General features: G+C 32.8%; 1 long non-coding RNA gene across 1 annotated transcript; it reads left to right on the top strand.

The window, feature by feature from the left end:
- Window positions 1-13,369: 13,369 nt before the first annotated feature.
- On the top strand, window positions 13,370-15,319 carry LOC143074496 (uncharacterized). Its single transcript, XR_012977892.1, has 3 exons — window positions 13,370-13,508; window positions 14,452-14,538; window positions 15,043-15,319. It is a non-coding gene; the product is annotated as an uncharacterized LOC143074496 (long non-coding RNA).
- The last annotated feature ends 10,686 nt before the right edge of the window (window positions 15,320-26,005 follow it).

Here is a 26,005-nt window from a genome sequence, read left to right as displayed (position 1 = left end):
TCTTAGTGGAATCTACTATGTAACCGTCTTTACTAGAGTCAGACTTCCATCTACCATGCATTTTTAAGCATCTGTCAATAACATCGACGTTTGCCGCCATTGTGGCTCCACCGGATCTGAATGAATGAAGACCTATGTTTCCCTCTGGACAAATTGTTCGAATTCTCTTAAGAATGGACTCTCTAGCCGCCGTGTAACTTAGCTTTTTATCTTTAGTAATAAGCTTGCATGTATTACGAGATCTATAAATAGGCCGAAACAAATAAAAATTTTGCTGGCAAGAATCACTGAAACCTGCTAACCTATTGTACCTTAGAAACATTGTGTAAGGACAAGCAGATGAATTACCCTTAGAAATCAAGACTTCGGAACTTTGCCTATATTGGTCTGTTTTGCTTTTTTCGAAATTAAATGAGATTCGTGTACTTTTACATCACAAAAGCGTAACGAACTGATCTCATCATATCTAAGAAATCCTGAAAAACTCAAAATCATCATTGCCAAAAGTAAATCTAAAGAACTTTTAAACATATCAGTTCGGTTAAAGTTTCCGGAGTAATTGGATCTTTCTGTTATGTCTTTTTTGGTGCTACTCTTTTAGATGCTTCAAGAATTGATGTTACAAAAGTGTTTGATGTAGGATCGTTTAGACCATTTATCTCATGTGCCCATTTTATACCATACACTGCGTTCGAAATAGGGTGACAAGTAGAATTATTGTTCAATAAATGTGTTAAATACAGTGCAACATGAACTGGCTGAGCTGGCAAAGATGTGTGTCCTTGTAAAGTAATGAAACGTTCCCATCGTTTGTAAGAATTAAAATATGATTTAACGGTATTGTCACTTTTAGAGTTTATCAACAGTTCACACATCTTCGGATAAAGTTCGTACATATAACTGCCGACTTCTATACCACAGCAATCAATCTTAATTTGAAACACTGTTGTCCAAATACTCCGCACTGCCCTCTGCCTCTTTTCGTCAGATTTTCCCCTTGAAAAAACTTTATGTCAACTATGAAATCCTTAAAATTTCCAAATCGATCCACCAACATAGGCCGATGTCCATTCTGGGATGACTAAAGTGCCATTGCATTTTTCTATTCTAATCTTATTAATAACCTTTGGAATCAAACTTGGTGGTGAAACTATCCAATTATTATGTCCCCCCCCCCCATACTACTGTAAACGAGTCTATCCAAGCAGTCCCGGGGCACCAAAACTTTGAGTTAAAATGCTTGCACTTGGCATTGTATTCATGTGCGAACCTATCTATGTCATGTGGACCCCAAACGTGATTAAGATACAGAAAAATCTCATCTTGTATTTCCCAGTCATCACAATCTGTTACCCTACTTAAAGTGTCTGCGTACTGGTTTGATTCTCCTGGTAACCAAACCAAGCTCAACTCAATTGCATTCTCTCTGCAAAATTCATCAACAGACAAAGCGTTCTTGTGCAAAACCATCTTCCTACTACCAATATTAAGTATATGTGTGATATTCAGATTATCTGTGAAAACTCTGATAGTCTTACCAGAGAGGATATTGACAAAATTTATCAATAATCTTTTTACAGCCTCGAGCTCTCTCCAGGTCGAACTTTCGGCCTGTGCCGCCATTGACCAACTACCAAACATTTCCAAAGGTTCGTCCTCTGAACCAATGGTAACAAAACCACCGAAACCTGTACCAGATGCATCACTGAACACATAATAATCTTGTGGTACATTATAAGTCAACTGACTTAACCGAGATCCTATCTCGTTAAAGCTTTCAACTTTATGTTCCCAAAAAATGCACTCCTCGAATGCGTCCGTACTAACTAGTACTTTGGCGTTCCAACTTGCCCTTTGCAATATACATTGGTACAAATACCTTGTTCTTCAACGTGCCCGATCTCCTAATACAGGCTGCATTGATATGATCTGTCCTACAAGACTTGCAATAAATTTTACCCGGAAAAGCCTAATTCCGTAGTGAAATTGTATCCTGAAAACTTCCAAAATTCTTAAAAGCGTCTCTATTTTTTTTTTCGGTAATTCTTATAACCCCTTCTATCATATCCCAATGAAAACCTACCAGTCTAGACCTTGAATAGGAACCAACTTGCACTTCTCTGATGCAAGAACAAACCCAAATTTCTCCAAATCGGAATGGATTTTTTCGCTCGCTAACATAGCCTCTTTCATGTTTTTGCCCCCGCCGAGGCCATCGTCTAGATACATGACAATTTTAAGACCCGTACTTCTCCAATATTTTATAACTTCCCTGACTACCTTTGTAAAAATATATCCGCTGGTTGACAACCCAAAAGGCAAAACATTATACACATAATATTCATGCTCATATTTAAAACCTAAATATGTAGTATCTGTTTCAAAAATGCTTATATGATGATATGCGCTTTTTAAATCGTAAAAAATTACAAAATCTCCTTGATCATATAATTGTCTAGCAGTTTTTGCATCTTCATATTTGTGCTTAAATTTAACTACATGAGGATTGATATGTCTTGCATCTAATACTAATCTTTTAGAGTTTTGAACCTCTATTATGAGCTACAGTTAGAAGATTAACGATATATGGCTTACGAGACACTTGAGTAATACATCCTTTTTCTAGCAATTTTTCAATCTCGCTCTTAACAAATTTGGGATTGTCTCTTGCTGATTTGTTATTTTGTAATTCAACCATGCATGGAATGGTGCTGAAAGGAATTTTATACCCGTTTGCTATAATATCTAATACAAAATCCGTGGCACCTATTCTCTTCCATTCGCTCAAGCTCTCTTTTAAATGACCTACACCTGTACCGTTATATTTTACTATAGTAGTAGTATGTGTATTGCTCATTGACTGGACATCACGTGATGTCTGTGTTATTGAATTAACATTTCTCATTGAATAGAGTTCACCCGATGCTAGATCTGTTTTTGGGTGAGTATACATTTCTACTTTATCAATTTTACATATAGTAGTATCAATACTTATCTTATGTTTTTGCTCAGCAGCAGACTTTGGACAATTCCAAATCCAGTGCCCGTACTCATTACAATTGAAAAATCTACCGGGTCGTACATCAGACCTGGATCCACCACTAACGTCCACAGGGATCGAATTTGCTGTTTTTGCTGGGGCCTGTTGTGTGTATGGCACGCTCTTGCGGTCTGGGCGTCTTTTTAACTTTTCCTTTTTCAGCTTGCTTTCTGCTCTACTCTGCGCTTTATACATCTTCTTCTCGTCCTCGGAATCTTCAGCGAGTGGGTTGGTAACGTATTCTTCTACCACGCGCCAACCCGCGTTTGAAGAATCGGCAAGTTTGATAAGCTTTTGTCGATTTTTTATCAAGTCCATACCTTCTGAAATTTTTCTTTTTGCACTGTTAATATTGGACTGCGTCAAGTTGTCGGTCTCAAATTCTGCATGTACTTCTCTGATTTTGGCGTACACTTCCTGGTTATGATTGTGTTGTTCTTCGTTCCCCCTCTTTCGGAATTTATAACTGTCGGTCAGTGATTCGTCCATCCTAGCTATTTGTGTGTCCGACAGCACTTTCTGTTTGTCCTGTATCCTTCTTTGGAACCTTCTAAACGTGAATCCAGTAACGTCGTCATACTGTTCAACATCTGGTCCTGTGTGGATTGAACGGCATTCTGTACCTCTGTCTGGATAACTTGCTGTAATTCGGCGTCCATTGGTTTACACGGTCAATACGACGGCTAGAAGTGAAGCTACCACAGAAAAAACACCTTATATATATCACCACAACTCAGTCCTCTGATTGGATAGATTCACTTCGGCCTACCGAAAATTGACGATTCCCATATCGAGAATACAACATTTTCCCGCTATACTGATCGAAACGCGGGAAAATATTATTATTCTCGCACTATACAGTTTTACCAAATTTGAAATTGCATTGACATTATCTTGCCTTGAGGAACAAAATACAGTTACCTATAAAAATATCCGCAATGAGAACATGTGAAATAATAAAAAAAAAAAAAAAGGAAAAACCAAAGACGACGACATGCTCAAACATTAACGCTAAGGCAATTATAACAAAGTGCAAGAAATACTTGATTAGATGCTCCTGTCCAAAAAAAAAGAATGTAGTGGGTTTCAACATGTTTAGGACACTAAATGCCCCTAACGTTGGACAGTTGTGCTACAGCATTAAACAGGCGAACTTGTACAAATAAGTTAAAAAGGTTTGATTGATCAGATGTCAGGTCAGTACTTAGCACCAACACGACTAACGGAAAGACAGAAGACACAAATTATCAATCTAAGATTTGTACAGTAGTGTGCAAAAGTTAAACTAGAAACTTACATATTATTAAAAAAAACTATGAGGAATAGTCACTGAAAATATCAAGATATAGAAGTGTTAAAAGCGTTTTAGAAACACAATGAATGTTTAGTGACTGTTAAATTGACACCAAGGACAATGTATGATAAGACGGTATCTACCCATTATACATGAATTTTATCTGTAATATATCTTGTTGTAAAGGGAAAATGTAGTACCTTACGGTGGCTGGGACGTCTTAATTAAAATCCAAAGAATTTCTTAATTATTTGTCAAAATAATTTTTTTATCATGCTTTTTTCAAAAATATTATAAAAATTAAGGGTCCCCGCAGTTTTTTTCACGCTGCAGATTGTACTTTATAGTCAGATTGGATAGATTATGCATGAAATATCCATTTTCGTGCGATTAAAAGAAATCTACATCATATAATTTTAGATATAATGTGAGAAGATAGCTCATACCATATGCTTTCAGATAAGAAAAAAAAATATGTGTGGACACAGAACGTGTTTTCCTGCTACATATTAAATAAGAAAGCTTCACAACTCTTTCTATTATAAAATCACTTTATCTGCGTTATCTTCCATAATATCTGAGTAATCATCCCTTATTTTGTAAAGTTGAAAAAAAATAAAACAAACACTGATATGGTGTTTTTTTTAGAAATTACAGCCTGTATATGATAAAACAAATTACTTTCTATATTTACATTAAAAGTCTTTCGCTACAAACTACCCTTCAGATTTCCACATTTCATTACAGATCTAGACCAATTGTTATCTTCTACTTCAAAATCTGAATGGAGGAAAACATCCGAGCCACCTTATTTCATTGTATTACTTACCAATGTTACCTACTCAAGTTTCTGCAAAGTACTGAGAAAGTATCGATCAATGAAATTACATTTCTACATTTTGTTAAAACATTTTGTTGTATCATCATCGAAACTTTTTTTTAAAGAACTGTCAGTCATCGAAAATAGTCCGTATATCTTTCGCATGTTTATTTTAATCATGATCTACAGTTGCTCTCATTATCTTAAATAATGTTTGTTTATCTTAAACTATTGACCTAGATCAACACAGTTGCGTAGAAAAAACGAATAGATCATGTTTTTTTTTTCACCCTAAAAAGCGTAAGAGGAAGGAAAACTCTGTCGAATTGCATGTTTTTAATGAATGCGCCTTGCATCTTTTTTTCATTGTGAGTTCAGCGTAATTATAAATAGTCAGCTATATAGATTAAAATTGGGAATTCCCCAACCAGATCGTGGAACTAGATGCAGACTTATTGTTCAAATGTTGCCTTCCTTAACAATTGTCACGGTATATATTGTTGGAATAAGCAGGGAAAGTAGTTTTATAGTTGAAATTGTTTTGGTTGATTTTCAAACAGAAAAGATAGTTCTTTGAGGCGATTAAGGAAATACCGTCGAATCCCATATATTGTATAATATGAGTTATACATATTAACACAAAACGATAGACTATGTCATTTATACTGATAGGTTTATCATGTAGGTGTTATTGTAATGTGAAGCACAGGTAGAATAGCTGATGAATTAGAAATGACTAAGAATGTTTTTCTATGTTTTAGGAAAAAGAGTTTTTGACCATTATACCTCAACAGAATCTGCTAAGGCAATTAAAAAATCAGGAAATCTGCACAAAAAGCAGGCGATTGAGATGTTGTTTATGGTGAAGGAACTTATGGTACACCTGAAAATGGTAGGGAAGCTTTAGCTCGGAATAACTATGATGGAGCGTGGAAAAATAACGAAGAAATGGGGAAAGTTGATGTTGTTATTAGAATTGTGACGGATGATAGTAAGGTGAAACACATATCCGATGGTAGAGAAATATATCTTTATGATGGTGATATTTGTTTAGATGAAGCAGACGAAGTTGACTTCATTTACAAAGGAGGATCCATAGTTGAAAAATATAAATAAAAACTATATGCAAGAGATCAAAACAGTGGACTTTGAAATTTATACAACAAACCAAGTTCATTGAATGAAAATACAACTTTTTTGACATATATTATGTGTTTAATCGCCATGTTTCTATTTAAGTGTACATGCTTACGCCAATAAAATCATTGATGATTAATAATCAACATATCAAAACGTACATTTCGCTTATGACAATAAACATCAAAGATTGATGAAACTCCCCTTTTTCAGGTGCATTTCTACAAATGTTCTAATTGTTACAAATGGTAGTACTGGGAGCGCACAATTGTTCGTGTGATACCAACTTTTGTGACTTTCTATGTCAATATAGAATTAAGATACTCAGCAGTATTTTACTTATAACATACATATTACTTCATTATTTACTTCATATGTTCTAATCTAATTTTCCAAAACTTCAAAGGTTTTTTTTCTAAATGATGCAACAAGGTCCTATAGTCAGTAAAGTTGCCCCAGAACTCATCAGACTCAGTTCATTGCCATTGTTTGTTTTTTTTAATCATTTCATGTATGAATGGTAATTTTTCTACCTTTTTATCCACATCATTAAAAAAAGATGTTCTTTAGTTTCATGTTTGATGGTGTCAAACATGTACAGCTTACTTGTTCTGTCTGCATCATTCTCACAGCCAAATGTAAACAACATAAATGCTTGATCACTGTTTAGTTTACTGCTATGTTAAAACGCACTGCTGAATTTCAATACATGTTGTTGTAAATGTGTATATTGGTTATTTCCAAGTAAAGAAATGTTGTTATTATTGTATTATGAGAGTTTATATGAGTTGTCAGAAGTAATTTCTAGTATTAAGTATATTGAATGCGTGCTTAGCGTACGTTTTACTTTATGTTATTAGTTGTATCGATAACGCCATATATGTCACGTTCGTCAGTCTTTGCTGTGTTCATATTTTGCTTGCAGCAAGGCTCACCCCGGGGGTTCCTAGAGGTAAGAAGCAGCGCATTTAGCTGTATGCCTCGAACTTTATATCATGAATAAGGGTTATAATTTAAAGGTAAGAAGCAGCGCAGATAGCTGTATGCCTTGCATTGTATTTATATTGTCATTGTAATATCTAAGATAATATATGATATGAGGCCTTTTTAGAGGGGGATTTTCCCCAATATTTAAATCGAATAAATAACATTAACCATTTAACAACAATTGAAAATGTTTTTTTTAGATTGCAGTATAAAGAGAATAATAGTGCATTGAGTTGACATATCAACGACATAAGGATTCGGCCCGAAAGGGGGAAATAGCTCGACAGAGCCTCGCATTTTCCCGTATCTAAGCCTCATCCTTATATCGTTGATATGTCAAGTCAGTGCACTATTATTGTCTGTTTAAAACAGCTTAAATGAAAAAACAAAAATTAAAAAAATATAGGTCGCCGATGACATTTTAAAATTTCAACGCAAAAATGGCAAAATAGGGAGATAATTTGGAGCTTTTTGAACGGTATAAACATTTTAAAAGTCATATGGGCAACACGACTTGGTTCTTTTTGTTAATTTTTATTCATAAAGTCACAACTTATAGTGTAATGAATAAAAGGTATATGAAAAAAAATGTTTAAATTTTTGCTGAAATTTGTATATACTGGAGCCTCCGTAGGCTGGTAGGGTGTACTTTTATCCATTATATCTTACAATTGGTGACTAGACTAGATTGTTCAACTGATATGATGTGTTTGTGGACCAAGATAAAGACTCCCCTCCAATTGTTCTCCTGTCGTTTCTGTAGGCCTTGTAGTCATCTGGGAATAATTCTTATATGATTTGCATATTAGTAAATACATTGATATGATTGGTCGAGAGGGCTTCCGGTTGTTGATCTCGACGTTGGTTATTTTTCGATAGACAATGTGAACGAACTTCTCTCCGTAACCAATGTAAACAAGATGGCGGTGATAATAACACCAACGTAAACAAAATTTTCTCTACACGTCAATCGTTAAATTAAATAATAAACACAAAAGCATTCGTTCGAAGGATAATAAGAGTTTTTGCAGTTTATTTTTTATCAGATAGCAAATTTCATTGAGTTCTTATTTTTGCACCAACAAATATATTCATGCGCCAGGCCTATTCAATGACATAACTACACAATATAGATGTGATAGAACGAGGGTTGAAAATATATTTCTTATCTCCAATTTTAAAGAATTATAAGGATTAAACGCCTTTTAAAGGAATTTATTGGTGTATAACATCTATAAACTGGACCAAGTCATTCACAAACATATAATAAAAGTTCTGAGGACTTTTATTTGTTTGTGAGTGAATTGGTCGAGATTATACACCAATAAATTCCTTGAAAAAGGCGTTTTATCCTATAATACTTCGCTCGATTTGATAGTTTCTTGATTTCTCTTTTTTGTGTTTTTTTTTTAGCCAAGATTTTGTTCCACAGATGATGCCAGGCTTGATGTCATTAATGGCTGCTTCAAATTCTCAGGTCATGTCTTTAATACTTCGGCAATTAACAGATAGTATTCGCAAGTTCTTTTTCTCGTTAAATGTATAACACTTCTTCTGCATGGGCGTTCTACGATTTATATCTTCGCACTACACAGTATTATACGAATCATATTTTGATATTACAAACTTCGGATCAAGTAAAGAATACGTAATTGTCGTTCCATCGGATAATCACTAGTATATGGAACGCACAAGGATAATAGTTACGCTGAACGGTGCCCACTGGTCACCTGAACAGAAACGGTTAAAATTGAGTCTATACGCGACAAAAAATAGTACATGATTTCCGGTTTAAAGTGAAAGTACGTTACTAAGGGGATACACAGTTTATAATTGCTGCTATACAATACGGATATGATCTTAATGCAAAGTTCCGGAATAACCATATTTCAAAGGATACTGTTGAGAGAGATACAAAAAGTAAAAAATAATAGACAAATAATCAATTATCATAATGATTCACTCAAAACAAACAATTGAAAATGTATAGAAGATTCACCCTTTACTCTATTAATATCTTAAAGCGAGTGACATGGCTTATTTTTCAGAAAAAAATAACCTAATGGCCTATATTGCACTCTCATGACATATAACTAAAAAGATGGAATGCCTCGAACTCAGGTACCTTGAAACTGCCATTGGTTACCTCTGGTCACCCTACACAGAAACTAATAGTGCTTACAGTTACACTGGTTATTTTATACAAATACATAGTTACTTTATTAACCTTACTCCCTTTGCAGATAAATTTACAGTGGTTCTTCTAATTACCTGACACAAATATAGATATTGAATGGCCTCCTACAAAAATTTTGAATATGGTTACTTCTGGTCACCCTACACAGATATTGAATAAGGTTACCTCTAGTCATCCTACAAAGATGTTGCATATGGTTACCTCTGGTCACCCTACACATATATTGAACTTAGTAACCTCTGGTCACCCTTCACATATATTGAATTTACCTACAAATTATAAGATACTGAATTTGGTAACCTCTGGTCAACCTTGCCACCCTAAACAGATATTGAATTTTGTTACGTCCTTTCACGTTTTACATAATTAACTGTGGTGACCTCTGGTCACCCTACACATATAATGAAATTGGTTACCTGTTGTCACCTAACACACGTATTGAATTCCCCTAAAAATTATAAGATATTGAATTTGGTGACCTCTGGTCACCCAACACATGTATTGAATTCCCCTACAAATTATATATAAGATATTGAGTTTGGTTAATACCTCTGGTTACCCTGGCAAGCCTTCACAGATATTGAATTTTGTTACATCTTGTCACCTTTTACATAATTAATTGCGGTGACCTCTGGTCACCCTACACATATATTGAACTTAGTAACCTCTGGTCACCCTTCATATATATTGAATTTACCTGCAAATTATAAGATACTGAATTTGGTAACCTCTGGTCAACCTTGCCACCCTAAACAGATATTGAATTTTGTTACATCCTGTCACGTTTTAAATAATTAACTGTGGTGACCTCTGGTCACTCTACACATATATTGAATTTGGTTACCTGTGGTCACCCAACACATTATTGAATTCCCCTAAAAATTATAAGATATTGAATTTGGTTACCTCTGGTCACCCCGGCAACCCTTCACAGATATTGAATTTCGTTATATCTTGTCACCTTTTTTATAATTAATTGTTGTGACCTCTGGTCACCCTACACATATATTGAATTTGGTAACCTCTGGTCACCCTTTACATATATTGAATTTACTTACAAATTATAAGACACTGAATTCGGTAACCTCTGGCCAACCTTGCCACCCTAAACAGATATTGAATTTTGTTACATCCTGTCACGTTTTACATAATTAACTGTGGTGACCTCTGGTCACCTACACATATATTCAAATTGGTTACCTGTTGTCACCCAACACATGTATTGAATTCCCCTAAAAATTATAAGATATTGAATTTGGTTACCTCTGGTCACCCAACACATGTATTGAATTCCCCTAAAAATTATATATAAGATATTGAGTTTGGTTACCTCTGGTTACCCTGGCAAGCCTTCACAGATATTGAATTTCGTTACATCTTGTCACCTTTTACATAATTAATTGTGGTGACCTCTGGTCACCCTACAAAAATTTTGAATATGGTTACTTCTGGTCACCCTACACAGATATTGAATAAGGTTACCTCTAGTCATCCTACAAAGATGTTGCATATGGTTACCTCTGGTCACCCTACACATATATTGAATATGGAATCCTCTGGTCACCCTACACAGATTTTTGAATTAGTTATAAACTTGCCATCCTACACAGATAATGATCACAGTTATATCTGGACACCTTTCACATACTTTTAATTGAGTTACGTTCGGTAAAAAACGTATATACTGGCTTTTACTACCTCTTTTCACATTAAATCGGTCTTGATGTTGGTAATCTCTGGTCACCCTACTAAGACAAAAACAATCAAAACCAAGAAGTAAACAGATATACCAAAAGACATTTACAACAACATTAAAAAAGTAAGGAACAACAGGAATCTTCTTAATCATGTGAGTGAGGTTAGATGTTTTGAACGCTCTCATCGTGTGAGTTCTTTCGTAAGTCCGGTAATAATGAAAGTGTACTGATGACTGCGGAAGAGTTTTTATATAATTAATTATACATGTATTACTAAAATATTGAATTTAGTGACCTCTGGTCACCCTATACATATATGAACTTTAAATACCTCAAGTGACCCTACACAAATACCGAATGGGGTTACCTCTGGTCACCCTTCACATATTTTGAATGTGGTTACCTCTAATCATACACAGATATAAAATTTGGTTAGGCAGCAACCATTTGATTTTCTGGGGGGGGGCTATGGTTTTTTTTTTCTGGACAAATTTTTTTTTCGCCTGCGGCGAAAAACAATCTATTTTTTTTCGCGACAATCAAAAACAAATTATTTTTTTCTCCAAAAACTGGAAACAAACTTTTTTTTCCAAAAAAAACCATAGCCCCCCCCCCCCCCCCCCCCCCCAGAAAATCAAATGGTTGCTGCCTTACCTCTAGTCACCGTGCATAAATATTGAATTTGGTTACCTATATTTAGCCTACTTAAATATTTAATTTTGTAAACTTCGGTCACCCTACTCATACATTGAACGTGGTAACCTCTGATCAACCTACACAAATATTGAAAAAGGTAACCTCTGGTAAACCATTACATATATCGAATATGCTTACCTCTGGTCATCCTACACAGATATTGACTATGGTTACCTCTGGTCACCCTACACAGATTTTGAACTTGGTTACCTCTGGTCACCCACATAGATATTGGCTATGGTTACTTCTGGTCATCCTACACAGATATTGAAACACCTTTAGTCACCCTACAATAAATTGGCTTATGTTACCTATGGTTACAATTCATAAATAATATAATCAATATAGTAACTTCTGGTCGCTGTACACATATATTGAATTATGTTGCCATTGTCAACAAATATATATAGCAATTGCCTTTTTTGAATGTGGTTACCTCGGTTCACCATACACAGATATAAAATTATTTATCTTTAGACACCATGCATAAATATTGAATGTAGGTACCTTTATTAAACCTACTTAGATGTTTATTTTTGTAATCTCTGGTCACACTACCAAGATAATGAACGTGGTTACCTCTGGTCACCCTCCAAAGATATTGAATATGGTTACCTCTGGTCACCCTACAAAGATATTGAATATGGTTACCTCTGGTCACCCAACCAAAATTTTGAATATGGTTACCTCTGGTCACCCTACACAGATATTGAATAAGGTTACCTCTGGTCACCTTACAAAGATATTGCATATGGTTATCTTTGGTCACCTAAAAAGATATTGAATGTGGTTACCTCTGGTCACCAACACAGATATTGGCTATGGTTACCTCTGGTCATCCTACACAGATATTGAAAATGGTTACCTCTGGTCAACCTACAATAAATTGGCTTATGTTACCAATGGTTACAATTCATAAAAAATGAATTTGGTTAGCATCGGTTATCTCGGTTCACACTTTTTGCGCTACTTTTATAATTAATATAGTAACTTCTGGTCGCTGTACACATATATTGAATTATGTTGCCATTGTCAACAAGTATATATATAGCAATTGGCTCGTTTTGAATGTGGTTACCTCGGGTCACCATACACAGATATGAAATTATTTATCTTAAAACACTATGCATAAATATCGTAGATTATTTTCTTCCGGCGCATTTTTTCATAATTTGCAAAGATTATAATTAATGAATAGCTTAGAAATAAATCAAGAATAAAATGATTAGGATAAAATTGGCTTGCCAGAGAGTCATTTAATGCATCTACCTAAATATCGAACGCTTGAATGAAATATTTTAATAAAAAAAAACAAGTTTGAAGCTGAATAGCATTGATGATAAAATATTCCAGAAGACATATATTGATACAATGACATATATTGATACAACGACATATTTTGTGCTGATTTGAAAAAATCCTTAAGCTCAAAAAGATTTTTACTAAATTTGAAATGAATTGTAATTGAGACGAATTTAATTTCTATTTCTTTATCAATAGGGGAAAAAAACAATGGAAATATTGTGCAAAGCATGGAAATGGGCTAGAGATCAAAGGCATTTTGATGTGCACGATAGAAGATACTATCTGACACCAGTTGACATTAAGAATATATGTCAACGTTACAAAATGGATAAAAGGTATCAAAACATAATCAAAAGATTTACTTAAAATATGTACTTACTACTTTGTTCTTGTCAAAAATCCAAAGAAACAGGCTTTGTCTCTACGCATCCAGTCATCGAAAAATAACCATTATCCGGACTTAAGTTACCTCTGATTATTTGAACCAAATCTTTATATTGAACGTACACAGACAAAGACTTTGCTACCTCTGATAACACTTAACATATAAGGTTTTTGGTAACCTCTGGTTAATTAACACAGATATGGACCTGGGTCGCCACTTGTACCCTTAAATGTTTGCAGAATTTGATAATCACTTTTCACCATTTTGTTAACTCTGGTCACCTTAAACATATAATATATAATGATACACAGATATTGACTAGGGCTACCTTAAACATACTTGTGTTTCCTATGTCTATTTTAGATATGTATATAATCTATATTCCTTTTGAAACCGTACACATATATTGACTTTGGTTACCACTGTTCACCGCAACTTTGGTCACATCTGGACAATTTAAGTATATTGATAGCTTCACACAAAGTATATCCTTGGTTCCGTCTTGTTACATCTACATACTTTGGTAAAGTTAAATGTAAAGAGCATTTGGTATTTAGTACCTTACACTGGAATTGACGTTGGTTACCTCTATCACATTCATAGATACAGACTTTGGTTTGTGGTCATTTAAACTGATGCACTGTATGCAAACCCAATGGTTCGTCTGTTTAAATCATTACTTTATATAGATATTCAGACCTTTATTCACCATTTAATCTTTTTACCAATCTGATTGTAATTATGCACTTTACACAGTAAATGAACTTTGGTGTTTTCTGGTCAAATTATACAGATGTACTGTTGACATTGGTTCTGTACATGTCAGTACTGGTATTGATCTATGATATTTCTACAAAAGTTGGTTAAATTGTATATTTCCTCATTTGTTTTAGAATTCACCAGAATGATGCTGTAGCTGTACACGAGCTATGCACACAAATACTGAAGGAAGAGATAATTTTCTACCACGAATTGAAAGAGTAATTATTCTTATATAATAATGTACTTTTGTAAATTTTAATGACTGATATAAGCATAATGCTGATAAAGAGTAATTCAGAAATTACTGATTGATACTCTGTTTTGTTCTTCAGACATGACTGGATTGTCTTATGTTCAAATGACATCTTTTTTATAGTACTCGTCTGTCCAATTTCGTATATGATTTTGTACGTAAAATGTTTCAATGAGAGCTGTACAGATGAGTTTTCTGTAGACTGAACGTATATCTGACTTTTTATAATAGATGCTTTGTATTTTTGGTTTTTATCCTTTTGAGTGTTTTTAGTGTTGTTCACAAGTCATATATTTTGTCAATAGATTTTACATTTTTGTCTTTTCAGTTTTAATTGAGGTTATTTAATACGAGTACAATGTAGCTAGTTTGTCGTCTTGTCTTCCATTAAATGAACATGATTTCAACATAAAATATATAATTCATACTCATACTTCTGGACATTAAATATGTAACATTTACATTGTAGGGGAGTACAGCCATTAGAAATCATTTACCAGAATGAAGCACAAAGAAAGAGAATGATGAAACTAGCAGAAAATGTGGTGTTTTTAGATGCTACATATAAAGGTATATACTTATATATAATCATGGAAATTTCAATTTACAATATTGATACGTGTAAAACTAGAGGCTCTAAAGAGCCTGTGTCGCTCACCTTGGTATATGTGAATATTAAACAAAAGAAACAGATGGATTCATGACAAAATTGTGTTTTGGTGATGGTGATGTGTTTGTACATCTTACTTTACTGAAAATTCTTGCTGCTTACACTTATCTCTATCTATAATGAACTTGGCCCAATGAAAATTGATAAAAATTGACATTAACTCCTTAGGGGGTCAATTGACCATTTCAGTCATGTTGACTCATTTGTAAATCTTACTTTGCTGAACATTATTGCTTTTTTTACAGGTTATCTCTATCTATAATAATATTCAAGATAATAACCAAAAACAGCAAAATTTCCTTAAAATTACCAATTTAGGTGCAGCAACCCAACAACAGGTTGTCCGATTCATCTGAAAATTTAAGGCCAGATAGATCTTAACCTTATAAATAGTTTTACCCTTCATCAGATTTGCTCTAAATGCTTTGGTTTTTGAGTTATAAGCCAAAAACTGCATTTTACCCCTATGTTCTATTTTTAGCTGTAGCGGCCATCTTGGTTAAATGGCCGGGTCATCGGACACATTTTTCAACTTAGATACCTCAATGAGGATTGTGGACAAGTTTGGATTAATTTGGACCAGTAGTTTCAGAGGAGAAGATTTTTGTAAAAGATTACTAAGATTTAAGAAAAATGGTTAAAATTGACTATAAAGGGCAATAACTCCTAAAGGGGTCAACTGACCATTTCGGTCATGTAACTTATTTGTAAATCTTACTTTGCTGAACATTTTTGCTGTTTACAGTTTATCTCTATCTATAATAATATTCAAGATAATAACCAAAAACAGTAAAATTTCCATAAAATTACCAATTCAGGGGCAGCAACCCAACAACGGGTTGTCCGATTCATCTGAAAATTTGAGGGCAGATAGATCTTGACCTGATGAACGATTTAACCTATTTCAGATTTGCTCTAAATGCTTAGGTTTTTGAGTTAAAAGCCAAAAACCGCATTTTACCCCTATGTTCTATTTTTAGCCCTGGTGGCCATCTTGGTTGGTTGACCAAGTCATCGGACACATTTTTCAAACTAGATACCCCAATGATGATTGTGGACAAGTTTGGATTAATTTGGACCAGTAGTTTTAGAGGAGAAGATTTTTGTAAAAGATTACTAAGATTTACGAAAAATGGTTCAAAATTGACTATAAAGGGCAATAACTCCTAAAGGGGTCAACTGACCATTTCGGTCATGTTGACTTATTTGTAAATCTTACTTAGCTGAACATTATTGCTGTTTACAGTTTATCTCTATCTATAATAATATTCAAGATAATAACCAAAAACAGTAAAATTCCATAAAATTACCAATTCAGGGGCAGCAACCCAACAACAGGTTGTCCGATTCATCTGAAAATTTCAGGGCAGATAGATCTTGACCTGATGAACGATTTAACCTATGTCAGATTTGCTCTAAATGATTAGGTTTTTGAGTTAAAAGCCAAAAACCGCATTTTACCCCTATGTTCTTTTTTTAGCCCTGGTGGCCATCTTGGTTGGTTTACCGGGTCACCGGACACATTTTTTAAACTAGATACCCCAATGATGATTGTGGCCAAGTTTGGTAAAATTTGGCCCAGTAGTTTCAGAGGAGAAGATTTTTGTAAAAGCTAACGACGGACGACGGACGACGGACGACGTACGCCAAGTGATGAGAAAAGCTCACTTCGCCCTTTGGGCCAGGTGAGCAAAAAAAATGAACTGTGTGACAATAAACTTACAGCATATTTTTTGTTTGTTTAATGATTAACTGCCTATGGTTATTCATTATATGCTCTTGTTGCAAGAGATGGACAGCAAGGCCGGGGCACTCCTCTTTCGTACTGTATCTCGTCAGATGATACTGGTGAAGTTGTCAAAATATTTCTGAGATCTCTGAAGACTACGGCTGAAAATCATGGATTTGATTGCTATCCAAGGTTTGTGGGTATCAAAGTTGACAATATTTCGAATTCAATATCATTGCTTATTAACACTTTTCATTTTCGTCTTATTATTTGTTTACAATTAGTTACATTATTCGGAGTCAACACCAAATCTGATATAGATATAAAAGATAAATAAAGGCCATTCAATTATATCTTTTAATTAATTTGTCTGTAAAAATTACAGGTTAAACTATGACATTATTCACATATTCTTGCAGTGATAGTTATTTGACAATTGACCAATAGACAATGCTATGAAAGATTCATCTAAAGAAACATTTTTTCCTGCATATCAAAATTAATACAATAAGGTCAACAACAATTTCAGTTGAATTTTGGCAAAGAATATTAGATAAATAATTTTGCATAATATTATTTATCTCATGGACTAATGAAACTTACAAAAAACATCAATTTCCTAAAAAAACTTTTGAGAGTGATCTATGGATGGCCATAAAACCAGAGCATGTAAGATTAATTCATAGTTTACATTCGTTTCTGTGTGTGTTACATTGTAGTGTTGTGTCGTTGTTCTCCTCTTATATTTAATGCGTTTCCCTCAGTTTTAGTTTGTTACCCCGATTTTGTTTTTTGTCCATGGATTTATGAGTTTGAACAGCGGTATACTACTGTTGCCTTTATTTACATATAACATAATAATTAAAGCTTTGTTGGGCTTGTTTGCAAACTTTTCAATCACAAATTGAGAATCTAATTGATATAAAAAAATAAGAATTTACATAATTATTTACAAATTAACAAATAGTATTATAGAAGAAAACCAATATGAGATAGAGATACAAATTGTTGATACTATAAAAAAAAGAAGATGTGGTATAATTGCCAATGAGACAACTATCCACAAAAGACCAAAAACATTAACAACTATAGGTCACCGTACGGCCTTCAACAATGAGCAAAGCCCATACCGCATAGTCAGCTATAAAAGGCCCCGATAAAACAATGTAAAACAATTCAAACGAGAAAACTAACGGCCTTATTAATGTAAAAAAAAATGAACGAAAAACAAATATGTAACACATAAACAAACGACAACCACTGAATTACAGGCTCCTGACTGCAGTGTTACATTTTGTTTACTAGATCTTTTATGGTAGACAGAGATACCAAAGAAATCAGCGCAATTAATAAAGTATTCCCAAACAGCTCCGTTTTACTTTGCTGGTTTCATGTTTTACAGGTATTATATCATTCAATATATGTATCATACATTTTACCTTATTCTTTATGGGAAAAAAATCAGTTATTAAATGAGAGTTATTCTGTGAAATTTCACTCTATTGAATCAATAGGTATTAATTGCATTGGATTTAACATTTTATATCTTGTTTTTGTTTATAAGCCTGAGGTCAGTTTTGATTTAATAAATCAACTCTTTCGCATTAATACTTTCATAGATCAAATATTATCTTGTTGAAAAATAATTAGTCATGATATATTCAAGACAATATTAAGTTATTATTATCAAGAAATCTTTAAGACATGAACTAAATATAAATGATTTGGTTTACAGGCTGTGTACAGATTTTTGAATAAAAAAGAATCTGGTGTATCAGGACCCATGCACGCACAAACCAGAAAAAAAGTTATTGACTATATCAGAACTATGAAAATATGTACCAAGGTAATCAAACGTGCTAGTTAAGACAAATAAAATATAATGAACCTATGATACCACAGTGAAACAGAATAATTTTTAAATTGGTCAATAATTTTGAGTTGGTCCTGACAAATTCAAATAATGTATTCGAATATTAAATATGTACTAGGTGAATGTTAATTTACATAGTATAAATGGACCTGAATCTGATATTATTTTTTTTATAACAGTCTTATATGCAGAGGATGTGAAACATTGTTTTTAAAAATTAATCACGAGTTTGTTGCCTCACAATGAAACACGATTGGTTATAGATATGTTAATATTATAAGAAAAATCCCTGTAGAAATGAGACATCAGTAGGATCTTTTTCTCTTTTTCCAATATTGTAATTGCTTAAATATCAAAAGATGATAAATCATATCAACAAGATTTTTCAAAATGAGTCAATTAAAACGCAATAATAATAATAAAAAAAATACAATCAATGAATTTTGGTTGATAAAAGATAAAAAAAAAAAAAAAAAAACCAGTAAAACATATAGCAATGAATCTCTATTGAATTATATCAGTACAATAATTTAGAAAGTACAAAGAAATGCTTAATGCGATTTAAAGATCTTACCTATAAATGTACAATGCTTATGAGTACATGCGTGTTTAATCTATAAATTCTGTTTCTATACTCAAAAGAAATGTGTCAATATAATTTTTCATCAGAAAGAAGACTTTTCTCAAAAAGTTCAAATTTTGCAAGAGAAGATGCATTCGAAACAAATAACAGACTACTTGTTAGACAACTGGTGTACTGACAAGTGGGGATGTCGATGAGTCAACTATGGAAGACATTTTTTATGAAGATCAAGATACAAATAACTTAGTTGAAATGTTATTAATACATTTTATTACTATACACCTTATATCTTACAAGATCGAAATTTTAAGCATCATCTAATTATTATCTGTTTGATAATAGTAACTAAGTATAAAATATTTTATTTTGGGGATAAATTTTCTGAACTGTCTCTGTTTTTATGACCTGAAGTATAGAAAGTGTTACACTTTGTCTAAATCCTACTTCTTCGTGGGTAACGAAAGACTTAAAATGATATAAACTATACAATTTTTAACTATACGGAGAGATTATTGCCGTTCTTTCATGATAGGGTTATGCAAATTTAATACAAATATCATAATCGTCAATGCAAGTCGATAATTACATAAAAGCAGACAAAATAAAAAATGTAGTCTAGCAAAACCTGATGTGTATGAGAACATTAAAAGAAAAAATATAATGCTACATGTACTTATAACATTCAAATGTATACACATTAAAATCTTATGTACTTTCTATTTGTACATTCAAACATAAATCATAAATTAAAATTCATTAACATTTTTTCATTTTCAGGTTTTTCCTGGGCATGAAATACCATTTCCTTGGTGGATATGCCAATAGCAGAGTAGAGGACTTACTAATCCTACTCCATGGAAATGTAACTATGTTTTATGAGTAAGTAAGTTTAAATTGTCACAATCCTGTTCTTCTTATCGTTCACTTGAATCGTCTGAAATTAGAAAGATCATTTCAATTTAAGATGCAAATACATTGCGTATTAAATAATGTGAATTCAATTTTTTAAGAAATAATTTATTAATAGATCTTTGAATTATGTTTTCATAATCAAAAATAAATAAAAAAGATCGTAATTTTAGCTATCTAGATGAACTCGACAAGATTGGTCGCCTGAAAAATATGGGAGGACAAAGGGAAGACAAAAGTAAATTGATAGCAGAGAATATGCTCAAGGCAGGACTGTGAAATGGACTTCTTCCACAGAATGCACTGTTCTATCACAGACAGCATTTTGGACGATTTATAATGTGGACAATGTCAATGTAGTGTGCAACTGTCCAGCTGCAACAACAAGAGGTAAGTTTCTTTTTATTATCTTAAGTCAGTTCAACAATGTTTAAAAGTACACCATCAAGTATGAATTGTTGAAATCAAGATAATTAATTTCGGGTGCCGTAAATGGTCCCGGAAATGCTTACCCTTCTGGAGCACCTAATTTTACTTCAGATTTATAGTGGAGTTCGTGTTGTTTATTATTGTTTTTTTACTGTTGTTGTAAATGTCTTTTGGTTTTATGAGTCTCCTCGGTTTTGATTGTTTTTGTCTTCCAACAAGGCGTTATCAACCGTCATCAGGTTAATCATTTGCCTCATCAACTTGTCTAAAACAATGCGATCCAATTTAAGTAAATCTTTACTGAATGTTCATTGGTGGTTTTGTTTAAAGTTTGTACAATTGAAAGTAAACCATAAGGGTACAATGCATTTATTTATGTTCCATTCTCTACTATTTTTCAGGAATGTGTAAGCATGTTCATTTAGTTGAATTGATTGCTTCTAAAAGGAACATCGACTTCACTGTAGAGCGCAGATCAGAAGCAATGAATGTATTTAATGCAGAACAATATTTTTATGACAGAGATAACAACCAGGTAGAGGTTTTGTCCAGATTGGGAAATGTATCAGTTGTTGATTTGACCTCATTCAAATGTACAAGTTTTGCCAATAGCCATAGTATACATTGTGTTTGTGTGATGGTAGCAAAAATGGTAGTTCCATCACCTGACATAGAGTCTACTTCAATTGATGAAACAAGACAACAATTAAAGGAAGACAAAGAAACAACCGACCAGGCTATTAAAAGAAAAATTAAGGAAATCAATATATATGTAAACAATATAAAATTTCAGACAATTGACGTGAAAAAAAAGAAAACTATTTTACAAGCACTCACAACGGCATTACATATTTGTAAGACAACCAACTTTTCCAAAACAACAAGAAAGCGAAAGCAACAACTGCTGTTTCCAAGCAGAAATCCAAAAGTTTAAAAACTGATCATGACTATTCAGTAAGACGAAAGTGTGTTCTGAAAATAAACGGGGGCGTACAGTTAATGATGATGGCAGTTTTAAATCTACCCACAGATAAAAAGGATTCATTCGTAAACCATTTCAATGAAAAAAATAATGAAATATTATACTGATTTTGAAAAACTGCTTTTTCTTGATATTCATTCAAAAATTTGATATGTTACATTGGTGACTAAAGGCTTTAAAAGTAGGACATATACAGGTTGCTCTTGAAATGTTTTGCAAAGATACTGATGTTACCAAATGTATATAATTTGATACAACAAATACCTATTCCTAATGAAGATTTTGTCAAGCAGATACATTGGCTAATTATTACATTGGTCTAGGTCTGTTTGCTGTCTCAAGTAGGTTACATTTTTTAAGCAAATGATCAAATATGTTTTAAGTTAAGATAATACGTGTGATGTGTCTAATAAATCATTACCTGGCAACATTGTCTCTATTGTCTTCCAAAAGGCCTCAACAAACTTTCCCATGCATTGCCTTGTTAACATTTATTTTATTTAGTTCGCCTATAACCTGGCCAATAATTTCTCTGCAAATATAAGTTAAGACAGCAATTTTATTATTACAGAACATTTCTTTACCTACATAATTTCATACAATGACACCATTTTAATTCTTCTAGTTTTAATAAGAATCATTTAATCTAAACAAAGAAAAGACTTTACAAGAATGCATTTTATTTTATTGACTTAAATATTCTTTTTAAAATGTTTTAATATGTTGGTACTATAATGCTTAATTTATGTCATTTATAACAAAAATTGTATTCAATAATTTCAAATGTTTCCTAGCTACAATAAAATAGAGCATGGTAAACCGTTGAAAAATAAATGAGAAAAGCAATGTTATACATATCAACAATAAAACATAGGACGAAGTCGAATTGTAAGGCCAAATTAAATAGTAATTTGTACATCAATAATTATAAGTCAATTGTTCTACCTAGCTTTCCGATGAAATTGTAGTGTGGATTGTTTCAAGTTTATGACCAGTAAGAAGTAGATTGTATATGATTTTATAATTAGTATTCCAACGATGCTAATAATTTTAAAATGATTGATTGCATGTCAGTTTGCTTTGATAAGTTTATTATTTAGTACACAGAGAAATATGAAACTTGCACAACCTTGATTTGTTTTTTACGTTTTGGTCGAGTTGTTGTCTCTTTGACATAATCCCCGTGTCCATATATTTATATTCAAACAAAATCTATTTTTGAACAGCTGGTAGTATGTTTGTGTTTGAATCATGTTTTTTTTCAATTACTTATGATGTGTCATTCTCTGTATATTAAAATGATAACTACACATTTCCATTCGCAGTTAACACACTTGTTCATTTTCTATATATACATTTGTAGACCTCGAGTACAAAAAGATAGATTGCATTATAGACTTGATTATGAATTTATGATCTGAATTTTGTTACAAATTTAATTTTAAGAATAATTATTTAAACAGATAAGCAATTAATTGAAGAGATGAGAATACTCAGTTTATTATTGATTGTTTAGAAGATGAATACATAATGATCATGGTATTTGGAAAATGTATGTTTTATATATTTCATGTTAATCTAGATGTTTGCATTTTCTATTGTGTATTTTATTCCATACTCTTAGTATGTAATAAAGATGTCAAGAAGACGATTGCTTTTGTAGCCATTATAGATCCAATGTTCGTAAAATCTGAATAATTGAATTCCCCTCAAACACTTACTTAGTTTTTTCAATGTCACCCTTTTTTTGGGCAGATGTTTCATTTTTCGGCATACTGCCTTTTTGGTTGCTTCTTTATCGACAAGAGCCTCGGTTAAAGTATTTAAGGATTGTACTTGATAGTCAACATCACCTGAAAATAAAGTGAGATACAGTTGTGATCTTTTCCTGCAGTTAAGCTAATAAATATATGTAATAAGACATATTAAGCACCGTTATGAAAGTTCTTACAACTTAAAAAAATGTCTTACAGATTGACAAAGCGACATGTATATGATTCACAGTAGACATATGATTTCTAATGATACAGTAATATACCAAGGGATCCTAAACTCAAGCATGAACAATATTATGGGCACCTCATAATGAGCTGGATCTGCTAACCATTCTAGATAACCTTAGACCCCCCTGGTTTTTGGTGGGGTTTATGTTGTTCAGTTTGATTTTTTCTATATTGAATTATAATGATTGCAGTTTTGACTTTCCATCTTTTTTTTATTTTTTTGCCCAGCTTTGTCAGTTTGTTCTCCAAATTTCAGTTTGATTGTTCCTTTCGATCCATTCACCATTCCTTACCTACCAAATTCAATATCTGCATAAGGTGACCAAATATAACCAAATCCAATATCTGCATAAGGTGACCAGAGGTAACCAAATTTAATATCTTCATAAGATGATCAGAGGTCCTCAAATCCAGTATCTGCATAAGGTGACAAGATATATAACAAATCCAATTTCTTCATAGGGTCACCAAAGGTCCCCAAATCGAATATCTGCATAAGGTGACCAGAGGTCCCCAAATCCAATATCTGCATAAGGTGACCAGAGGTCCCCAAATCCAATATCTGCATAAGGTGACCAGAGGTCCCAAAATCAAATATCTGCATCAGGTGATCAGATTTAACCAAATCCAATATCTTATAAGGTGACCAGAGGTCCCCAAATCCAATATCTGCATAAAGTGACCAGAGGTCCCAAAATCCAATATCTGCATAAGGTGACCAGATTTAACAAAATCCAATATCTTCATAAGGTGACCAGAGGTCCCAAAATCCAATATCTGCATAAGGTGACCAGAGATAACCAAATTCAATATCTTCATAAGGTGACCAGAGGTCCTCAAATCTAATATCTGCATAAGGTGACCAGAAATATAAAGAAAAAGATTTTGTTTCAATCAAACATAAGTAGCGATTTTAAAGCGATCGATAACAAGTTTTAAGTTTAAATAGAAATTTGGTTTCAGTATCATATAGACTTAATGAACCTATCCATCATACTTAAAAAAAAATGATAAAATGAATACATACCACTTTCATCTACATTTTCTGTTGACTTCTGAAAAAAGAAGTTAAATATTAAATAATCGTATAGGAAATCAACTGATTTATCCTAATGAAGATACGTATAAATTGACTTAATTATCGATTGTAAATGCTCTTGACAACGTAAGCAATTTCAATTATTTTCTAAGATTTATTTTTAAATGATCATGGACGATAATGTTCATTCTTTCTGTTCAGTGTTACTAATATAGTAAATGAAATGTTATAGTATTCTATATTTTTGCTGACCCAATGATATATACAAACCTGTTCTTCTTTTTTCACACTCTTCAAAAAAAAAACTCAACATTTAAAAAAGAAATTGTGGTGTAATTGCCAATGAGAAAACTAACGGCCTAATTGATGTCCATATAAATGAACGAAAAACAAATATGTAATACAGCAGCAAACGACAACCATTGAATTGCAGGATCCTGACTTTGGACAGGCACATACATACATAATGTGTCAGGTTAAACATGTTAGTGGGATCCCAACCCTCCCCTAACCTGGGACAGTGGTGTAATAGTACAACATAAGAACGAACTATAAAAATCAGTTGGAAAAGGTTTAACTCAACAGATGGATACAACAGGGACCTATATTAACAGTTAATATAGATCCCTGGATGCAAATAGAAAAACATCTAACAAAAAAGAGTGAAAGTGGCTCAGCACTTATACATCCCAACAACAAAAAGACCATTTGTACAAATCAGAGTGTACTCACTAGTTCAAAGCCAACAACAACTAATAAAACAATCATACATCTAAGACTACATATGACCATTTTTTGTAAATTTTAATGACCAGTGAATAACAAAATCCGAAATCGGCAAAAGGTGCCACGAGAATTTAAATAACAACAGAAAATGACCAAAGATAACTAAATACAATATCTGCTTTAGGTAACCAAGTCTATTATCTGCATTAGGTGACCAGTGGTAACACAATTCTATATCATTTTAAGGTTACTTAGGGTACTCAAATACCATATCTGGTAAAGTTGACCACATGTAGCCAATTAAATATACCAAAAAAAAATGAACTTTTCAATCAAACCGAAGTAGCCATTTTACAGCTATCGATAACAAGTTTTAAGTTCAAATAGAATAATAGTTTCAGTATCATACACACTTGATGTACTTATCCATCATATATAAGAATTATATATAACAAATTAAATGCATACATACTACTTTCATCTACATTT

The sequence above is a fragment of the Mytilus galloprovincialis genome, chromosome 5 (assembly GCF_965363235.1).
Source record: "Mytilus galloprovincialis chromosome 5, xbMytGall1.hap1.1, whole genome shotgun sequence".
In the NCBI taxonomy this organism is placed as follows: Eukaryota; Metazoa; Mollusca; class Bivalvia; order Mytilida; family Mytilidae; genus Mytilus; species Mytilus galloprovincialis.
This window is presented reverse-complemented; position numbering and strand designations above follow the sequence as displayed.